This window comes from Podarcis raffonei, chromosome 3, assembly GCF_027172205.1.
Source record: "Podarcis raffonei isolate rPodRaf1 chromosome 3, rPodRaf1.pri, whole genome shotgun sequence".
Classification (NCBI taxonomy): Eukaryota; Metazoa; Chordata; class Lepidosauria; order Squamata; family Lacertidae; genus Podarcis; species Podarcis raffonei.
Window position 1 is genome coordinate 48,933,705 of NC_070604.1, and position 10,345 is coordinate 48,944,049.

Consider the following 10,345-nt stretch of genomic DNA (forward strand, 5'->3'; position numbering starts at 1 on the left):
CAGGATGCTGGACTGGATGGACCAATGGCCTGATCCAGCAGGCTCATCTTTGTATTACACTTTGTTCAGTGACACACTTCGTTTTCCTGGGCTCTATGAGAGAGACTTTCATATTTACCTTTTGCTTCATAGCAGTGGGCATATCATTAGTTGGTGATAATTCAAAGGCAGCCTTTATGACTAGGGAGCTGTTTTGCTGAATCTTGTGGATGCATGGCACATTCAAGGTGTATCTAAGCACACCAAATATGTCAAAATATGTTGACAAAAATAGTAATTGTGGGGTGCCCACACCAATTATATCAGGACCACAGCAAATCATACACTCAAGCAAAGGGGGCAGTGTCCTCTGTGAGATGCCACTGGATCCTGTCTAGCACAGGTGTTAATTCTGAGTAAGTAACATTATCATTGGGATCAAATATCTTCTGATCATAAAGATATATGAGATAGGGCACCCCAACAATTAGTTTAGGATTTGGGGACATATAAACTTCTGAGTTCATGGATACATGAACTTTCTTAGGGTTTGGAACTTCTGAGCAGTACAGAACTGGAAACTAGTAACCAACTTCAGCATCGTTATAGATTCCTGTTTGATTGAGTTTAACTTTTATCCCAATCAAATCATTATAAACCCATTAACTAAGAGACCGAGTTATTAATCTTGTCTGGAGTAATAGGTCTTTAAATGTTCATTTCTTCTTGTCACTGGTTTTGATTTGGTATATACTAATGAACTGCAATTAGGGCTATTAATAACGCTTATTACTTAGCCTTACTTGGTTCTTAGTCCAAGATTAAGCAGCTGCCTTCTTAAAACCATTAAACGTGGTCTGTCCTTATACAATATATACCCCCCACCTTTCTTTCAAAAGCATACTACTGAAGGAGCAAGAAAAGCAACTTAGCTCTCCTATTGCTTTTTGGTCTGCTTAGGTGCTGCTCTCTGGATGCTGCTTGGGAAATGAGCCTTTTGCTCCTCTTCCCTTCCTCCCTTAGAGGAGTCACAGGGCTTGCTCACTCACATTTCCCACTTCTGGCTTCTCCAACTTTGTTGAAGCAACATCCAGAAGGGGTCTGGATTTGGATTTGATATCCCGCTTTATCACTACCCGAAGGAGTCTCAAAGCGGCTAACAATCTCCTTTCCCTTCCTCCCCCACAACAAACACTCTGTGAGGTGAGTGGGGCTGAGAGACTTCAAAGAAGCGTGACTAGCCCAAGGTCACCCAGTAGCTGCATGTGGAGGAGCAGAGACGCGAACCCGGTTCCCCAGATTACAAATCTACCACTCTTAACCACTACACCACACTGGCTCTCCTGGCACTCAGATGCTCTGGGCTCTGAAGCCATCCCCGGCCAAGCACATCTTCTACCCTTGTTCTCAACCCCCATGGAGGAGCATCAATGGCAGACAGCTTGGCCAGTTTGCTTGCATCTTCCTTCACCACTCAGGGAACTCAGGTTCCCTGAGAGATATGGAGCTGAAGGAGAAAGCCAAAGTGTGACTGGGCTATCATAGCTGTGGTAATAGTTCGTGTGTGCAGTAACTTTAACAGCACAATATCCAGAATTAGAATTATAAGATTTCTGGACATTTGGAAGCCATGGTTGTTGGTATTGGTGCAGGGAGGGAGGGAACCTTAGGCCTCTCCCCAGGTTACAGGTGTTTTTGCCTGGCTGGAATGTGTCCTTTTCACTTTTCAGTGCACACTTTTGGGTATGCAGAAGCTCTTGTTAACTGGGTACAGCCAGGAAAAAGGCTGTGATGAGGGGACTGAAGGCAGGCAAGCTTTCATAGGTTCTCCTCAGTTCCACATGGTGGGATTCACAACACCTTTCACATGCGCTCTGTCAGGAAGATTTTGGGCATCACATGGCAGGACAGAGTCTCAGACAAAGATGTGCTCTCATTCCCAGCATGTTTGCACTCCTGTTTCAGTGACATCCACACTGCCCTGGTCATGTGCACAGAATGGAAGATGGCAGGATCCCCAAGGATGTGCTCTGTGGGGAGCTAGATTCAGGCACCAGACCCACTGGCAGACCAACTCTGCATTACAAAGAAGAAACATGACATGAAGGCTGACAACATTAACTCCACCATATGAGAATCCCTTGCAGACACCCGCAGTCAGGTTGTGTATCCACCGCAGTGATCAGAGGTGGAGATGGCTGGGTGCTGTTGCTGGAAGGCTATCCGTACAGTTTTCAGCAACAGTGTCCAACCCTCCCCTACCCATCTTTCTCACTCTCCTTGAAAGCAGAAGCAGATGTGTCTTCACTCACTTTGCTCTCCAGGGATAGCCATAGAATTGTTCCTCTTGGTCAGTGAATCGCAGAAGCTCTGAGTTTGCAGAGTTTCAGGAGATGGCAACACTAGCTTCCGAGACAATACAAATATTTATTATTTATTTATGGATTGTAAAAAATAATTTATACAATTAAGTAACAACACTGTGCAGGGCCTGACTGTTTTTCTTTCTTTCTTGGGCCTTGATAGAAATAACAGTTCCACACCTCTGTATTAACCCATCAGCTAAATATTTTGATGTAATAAGTGCAGCCTCACTAGCTTCATAGCAATTCCGTTTTTTCCAGCTTTGTTTCCTTCATAAGGCAGGCAAAAAGAGGTCCAGGCTCTTATCTGCTGTGTCACATTTCCTAAAATGGTTCGTGTTACTTAGCATTGAAAATTGCCAAGTCTGACATGGCAAAGAGCTATTTTAAGCTGCAAGACACACAAGCATTGACGTATACAACTGAAGCATAACTCTACACCCTATGTCCTCCTGTCAGGTCTCATCAGAGGAAAGGTTTCAGGGCTGAGACTGCGTAGAGCAGGCTGTCTGAGAGGAACAGAGGCAGAAATATAATGCAAAAGATGCAGGGGTTGGGTTCCAGAGCAGCAAACAAGGCTTAGAGGGGTCAGATCAGGGAGTCAGAACCAGGCACACACCAAGATCCTAGGCAGCAGTCAAGAAAAAGGAAGCAGGGGCTTAGCATCATCATTCTAGAGACAATGTATTCAGACAGGAGCAAGTTTTACAGTTAGCACTTAGTGGACAAGAAGGTCATCTGACAATGGTCCAGGAGAACTGCAGCCTAAGTAGCATCTTTGAATTGCAGATGCTATCCCACTCTGTTGGATAAAGGTAAAGGTACCCCTGCCCGTACGGGCCAGTCGTGTCCGACTCTGAGGTTGCGCGCCCATCTCGCTTAAGAGGCCGGGGGCCAGCGCTGTCCGAAGACACTTCCGGGTCACGTGGCCAGCGTGACAAGCTGCATCTGGTGAGCCAGCGCAGCACACGGAAACGCCGTTTACCTTCCCGCTAGGTTGGCAGGCGCTGGGACCGAGCAGCGGGAGCGCACCCCGCCGCGGGGATTCGAACCGCCGACCTGGCGATCGGCAAGTCCTAGGCGCTGAGGTTTTACCCACAGCGCCACCCGTGTCCCACAGCGCCACCCGTGTCTGTTGGATAAGCTTGCAGAAAAACCAGAGCTCTGCTGAACCAGGAGGTAAAGTGCTAGAACATGATTACTGGAAGATGTGATTTGAATCACACATGACATCCACACCCTCCAAATCTTTCCCTTTTTGGGGGGGGGGGGGGGAGCTAGCCTCAGTGAGCTAGAATGGCCAATAAGAAGCCATAGCAGGAGGCAGGACGGGATTTACGGTTTTTCATAGCAGTGGTATGCCAAGCAAGGGCTGGGAAGACACACAAGAGCAGTGACACAAACGGCATCTGTTTTGGCAATGTCTTTGTCAAGGGAGTCAGCCACTTGTAACATGGCACCAGCAGAGGGGCTTTTAGGCCAAATCCTGTATGCTTCATAAATGAAGTGCTGAACTGGCTGCAAGGGCCTTAATCTTCACACATGGGAGCCTTAGCCTTGCTTGAAAAAGCAATTTCACCTTGAGATAATACGAGTTGCATTAGACTTTAATTTGAATGTTTATTTTTATTCTATTTCTTTCCCACCCTTTCTCCCAAAGGAGCATATTTTTATTCTGACTTTATCAGTTCTTTACTAGTTAGCTCTTCCACCATTAAATAGCAACATCACAGCGACAGAATGCAAGTAGGTCACTCAGAGCCACTGGGAGAGAAAAAAATCCAATATTTTGCACTGTAGTTTGTGTGATGTGTGTGTGCACGCGCTTTGATAAAAACATTTTGTCCTTCCTGTCACTTGATGTACAATATATTTTTAGTTCCTTAGGAGTGGAGTTGTTTGCATCTATTTTGATTGTAACTCCCTACTTTGTAGGCCCCACTTTGGCATTAGATCACCCTGCAAGGGGTTAAGTTCTGGCTCAGAAATGTGGGCTGTTTGATATGAAAACCATCATTGTTTGATATGTCAAATAAAACATTTGTCAATCAAGAGTCTTTAAGCACTGGGCTATGTGACATTTACTCTTTTATACACCGACAAAGTCCCTGGTGGCCTGCCTTTTTTCCTCTCATTTAAATAGTAGTAGGAGAACAAATCATACTTCAGGGCAAGTTGATAACTGCCAGTCACGATTCCTGCCTTGTTTACTATAATGAGGAGGGTAATAAATGCATCTGACCATTTCAGCTGGCATTTGCATAGATGAATGATTTGTCCAGTCAGTTGCTCTCTTGTGATTTGGGCCTCTTTGTCAGCACAAAGAGCATTCAGTCTCTTTGGAATTTGCAGCCGCCAAGCTCTCATTAGTAAACATCCTTTGCCATGAATGATTCAAATAATTACCCCTGAAATAATAAACTGTTTCACAAAAAACATTTTATTTGATGGCTCCAAAACATCAACTTTTCTGAATTGTTGACATTCAAAACAGCCAGAAAGCTTTATTGTTTGGCAACAATGACCCACTTGTAAAAGGCTGGCCATTGTTTTACCACCAGTAGACCTTTCAACTTGGCCCACTATCAAATGGGGTCCTTCAGTCCACCAGCCAAACACTCTGGGTAATCAGAGGGCATGCACCAGATGGAGCTGCGGTAAACTGTGTGCTCGGGCTCCAAACAAATTTTCGTGCAATTTGCTTCTGATGTTGTAAGCACCAAAATGCCAAGCTAATTAGCAGCAGCAACAACTTCTTGTCTGTTTACACCTCGAATATGGGCCTTTGTTTACACTGAGCAACCGCTGCGTATGCTGCCTTCTGTAATGGTATTCGATGGGTATAATTAGATGCCATTTGATATAGTTTGCTTGAGTTCAAACAAATGAGCAAGCAACAATTATACCTTGTTATAATCTTTGCTAGTCCATGGCAATGGCATAATAGCAGCACGCTATCAGTTCCTGTTACCATCTTTTTAACATCCACTCTGCCGCACGTAATTTTGAAAGTGTTATTAAGCTGAAGCTTCTTTAGGTGGCGAGAGAGTATTCATGAACTTGCCTAACCCTTCATTATTGTGTGTAAATGTAAGTGTGAAAATACCTGAAATGTACCAGAAGGACTGCTTAATCAGGACAAAACAGGATGGTGTTAATTTAAGTCTTCCGCAGCTGTGAGGAAAAGCATTAAGCAAAGAAAGGGCAAGGATTTCTCTGTCATGTCGTACATTTCCTCTTTGCTTTGCACCCACTTTGAAATCTGGTTGTATTCAATGTGTCAGCAATTTCAAGAGTGATTACTCTTTTTACCTTCACCAAAAAGTTCCAGAGCAGAAATACAAAGCAAAAATTTAAAAATCATATAGTAAAACCAAAACATTATAAAATTCCAGCACAAACAAAATAGCAATGGCAGTGGATTACTAAAGCAACCAATATATCGAAACTTCATTGATCTACTCAGGTATGCTGATTTTTACATATTACTGTTATTATTAAACAGAAATTATTGTGCAAATGGAGAACAAGATACAGAAAGAAGAGCAGGGCCAGTCCTACCATTAGGCAGAAAGTGATGGCTGATTAGGAAGCTGATGGTTTTGGATGTCATGAAAGCTCAGCAAATCCATACCTTCCATTTACTGTTGCATCTTTACTTCCATGGACCTGTAACATTCTAAGGCACCTGTAACATTTTCTACCTCAGATGGCAAAATGACTTGTTCAGCTTTGGGTGCACCAGAGCCAGATCTGATATGGGCATAACCACAAAATACTGAGAGTCATGTTTGCTCAGTGAAAAAAATATTGTAAGTCCTGGAAAATAAGAGATATTACATTGTAAAAAATACATATGTCAATCCCATAGAGCAATGGGAGGAGCACTGTGAATTTATAATGATCTTACAAATGACATTATTGGCATTGTGGGCCAAGCTACATATTGCCCTGAGAAATCCAGGACTTATCTTCAAATGGGTTCCCCCCACACACAAAAATTGCAGCCTTGGGAAAGGGACGCTAATTTAATATGGAAAGCAGCAACGAACACTATATTTCCAATCTATTTGCCACCTTCTCCAACACCTACTTGCTCCATTATCAAGTCCCTGTGTTACATACACAAACAAACAAACACACAGCAAATAGCAGCTCGTTGGGGATAATTTAGGTCAAGAAAATTGTGCAGGGGAAAACTGGTTTAATGCCACTCACCCCTTCACCATTTTCCTGATCAAATTATCAGACTTATCTTTCTTACAGCTGCACTCAGAAGGAGAGTATCAGTTGCAGAGCTCTAGGTGTAATATGTAGTATGGGTCTGAGGGAACTGTTCAAAACAACCATAGCAAAAGTGATAATCAATCCCAGTAAAGGGTGGGGAAATGCAATATCAAAATTTCCCCCCTACAGTCAAAGGAATAAAGCTCAATCTAATATTTTCCCTTTAACTCTTAAAAAAAAACCACCAAAAAACATTGTCTTTTCTAACTCTTTGTCAGTGCCAAGTCTATTTTTCATTTAATTCTTTGGCTTGTCAAGACCAACATCAGGAGGAGATGAAAAATCCCATTAATAGTTCAGATTTGGCAGATATATATTTTAAATGTCTCATCCAATTTGGTGTTTGTGAAATTATGTGACAAATAGAACTGGCTGCGCCTCTCAGTGCTCAGACTATACAACTGACGGCGAGCCTCAAAATATGCAAGGCTTTTCATATGAACAAATGTGACAGTCCAGGGACACTTTGTGAGGACAGGTTGGACTTCAGAAAGTCAATGAGCAAGCAAGATGGCTTGGTCCAATGGAGTCCAGCGCAGAAGTGGACTAACAAAGGAAACTGAGAAGATGGTTATTCACTTACTATCAACCTAACAATAGATGAATCTTCATAGTACATGTGATGTGATTTAGGAAGAATGGTTTGACATGCATGTGAAGGCAAGGGTCTCCATGTGGTCTCCATGCAGACAAGCAGACACAGGACTAGGTATGCAGTACTGCCGATACCCGCACCCACCCTCCCCAACACACTGCCATCACATTCTATACTGTAGAAGGGAACCTTTTATGCAACCAGCCATCAAGACCAGATGAGCTCAGGCAGACACACAGCGTGACCATGAGGAGGGTCCACCTGGAGCAAAACTGATGTACAGGGAGCACTGTGAAGATGGACGTCCTCTGGGGAGATCTATGCTGGGTATGCATACCAATGTGGGTTTTGTACATGTTCCAGTGGCTGGGTAATCTGCAGCATAGGGAGTTGCTAGGTTCTGAAATCCTGTGCTTGTTGTGAGATGGGATTGGTCAATGTGTCTTCCAGCCCTTAAGGCTTGCCCTTGTGAAAGAACCTCAGTAACAGCTGTGGAACTCCACATATGCAGAGATACCTTGGAATGCCAAAGGTTATGCTGGGGTTTGGGGGCCTGGAGCGCAGCTGCACATTTCTACTTCAGAGCCCCTGCAAAGAGGGATTGATACTCACCACAGTTTAAACATAAGCTGGGGTTTTGTTGCTAAGACTGGAATGGAGAGTCAAAGTCGATAATCCTCCACCAAATGTTATCCTGGCAAATGATTATATGTCAGGCAATGTACTTGTGAAACAAAGTTGGTGTACCCCCAAAGTGGAATTAAGCAGTGCAAAAGTTCTACATGCTGACACTTGAAAGAAATAACTACACAACATGTCTCTGTGCAGGCAACACAACTTTTCCATCATGGCCCATAGCATCTTGATCTTAACACAATACCTTTAAGGAATGACTTTGCAGCATTTCTGGGCAGGAGGGATGGAGAGAGAAGAGTACAGTCATGAAGACCCCAGATGCCAAACTGCAGGTGTCAGTCAAGGCAAATAAAATATACATACCAGCAGTGATGCTTTGGGTGTACACAATATTGCCCCCAAACTGATCTGTCAGGAGGCCAATCTTTGCAATTCAAAGATTTTGAGACAGGGACTGCCTTTGAACAGGAGGTAGCATTTCTTAACTATGTACCATTGCTGCCTCCACTGCAGAATAAAATGGAATTCTCCTCACACAGCCCAGATGTCATCTTCCTCCTTGTACTTTTGAAGGGCCACTGTTGCTTTACTGCATTTTTAGTAGCCTTATCCTCCACACAAAACGTGACCCAAAGCGACTTACAAGATCATACAGACATTAAAGCCAACTATAAAAAAACCAAACCAAGATCAAAAACCTAAAAACACATCCACAGTATATATATAAAAAAGGAAAGTCTACAACAACAAACCCCCACGAAAGTTGGGCCAAAAGCTTGCGTAAAAAGAAAAGCTCTTGCCTAAAAATTGTTGATTTGGCACCAGGCATGCCTCCATGAGTAGGGTATTCTACAAGTGGGGATCCACCAATGAAAAGGCCCATTCTTGTGCTGAAACCCTTCAGACTCCCTCAGAGGGGGCACACAGAGGACAGTGTCAAGTGAGAAGTTCCAGGTTCATGTTGGCTCATGTGGGGAAAGGTGGTCCTTGAGTTATTTGGATCCTGAACCACATAAGGCTGTATAGTGCAAAACCAGCAAAATCAGGTGCTGTGCTCTTGTGCAAGTGAAAGTGTTTTGCACTAGTGCAAAGCTGGTATCTTTCATGAATTTCTGTCACTGAATTTCATTTGAAACTATCTGTCTTGTTGGAACGGTGGTAGGCTATTCTCTAAAATCTACTCCAAAAAGTTGATATAGACCAACTTCTTCAGTTACTGGGCCAATTAATATTATGATCAAATTTATATTTACTTTATATATCCTGTGCCAAGATTTTATTTTATTTTACAATAATTTTTATTAGTTTCCAATTACAAAAATCCAAAATACACCTCATTATATCCATAGGAAATCACAATACCAAATCAAATATCAATTAATCAAATATCCAATGTGCCAAGATTTTTAACACATGACTTACCTGAAGGCAACAGTTTTCAGTCAGTGCTTCTTATATGTAGGGGTAATATTTGCAATACAAACAGTTAATTAATATATACTAATTAATTGCATTAACTAAACCACAGAGCCTAGGGCTTGCTGATCAGAAGGTTGGCAGTTCGAATCCCCACGACGGGGGGGGGGGGACGACTCCCGTTGCTCAGTCCCAGCTCCTGCCAACCTAGCAGTTCGAAAGCACATCAAAGTGCAAGTAGATAAATAGGTACCGCTCCGGCGGGAAGGTAAACAGCGTTTTCGTGCGCTGCTCTGGTTTACCAGAAGCGGCTTAGTCATGCTGGCCACATGCACGCCGGCTCCCTCGGCCAATAAAGCAAGATGAGCGCCGCAACCCCAGAGTCGTCCGCGACTGGACCTAACGGTCAGGGGTCCCTTTACCTTTACCTAATATATATATAATTATAAAACCGCAACTAACGTTTACAAAAAGTGGGATGCAATGATATCTTCTGCAGTATCTGATATTCATTTTTTCTGTCCAAATTGATTGTATATGTTCAGTAGCCCTCCCAGCCTATCCCCATCTTGTCCCATGTCTATTTAATATGCAATGTCAGGGCAATACATGACACATCAGATTAGTAAAATGTGAGCAAGTCTATGTGTTTGCCTAGTGTTTAATAACTTACACCTAGTGTAATAACTTAAACTCTAAAGTTATCATTGAATCGTTGACATCCAGTGCTTAGTTGCTCAGGCATTCAAAATATGGCTCCACATCTTCCATGGTTTTCTGGACATGCTTCCTTCTATTCAGTAGGAAAATGGGTTAAATGGGATATTTCAAAAAGCAAAATAGAGCAACAGGACATTACTCCTACATATTCCAGACTTTCAGATGCCGCTCATATTTTCATGAATGAAAGGCCTTTTGGTTATTTTTCATTATGGAAAAAAATTCTTCTGAGAAGTTTAAAGGCCACAAAGGGAGTACAGATAACAGTCAACACTGGATGTACAATAAAATAAGTTTTTTGTTATTAGGACACTGTGCAAAATATCTAAACAGTGCTCATGTATATTTG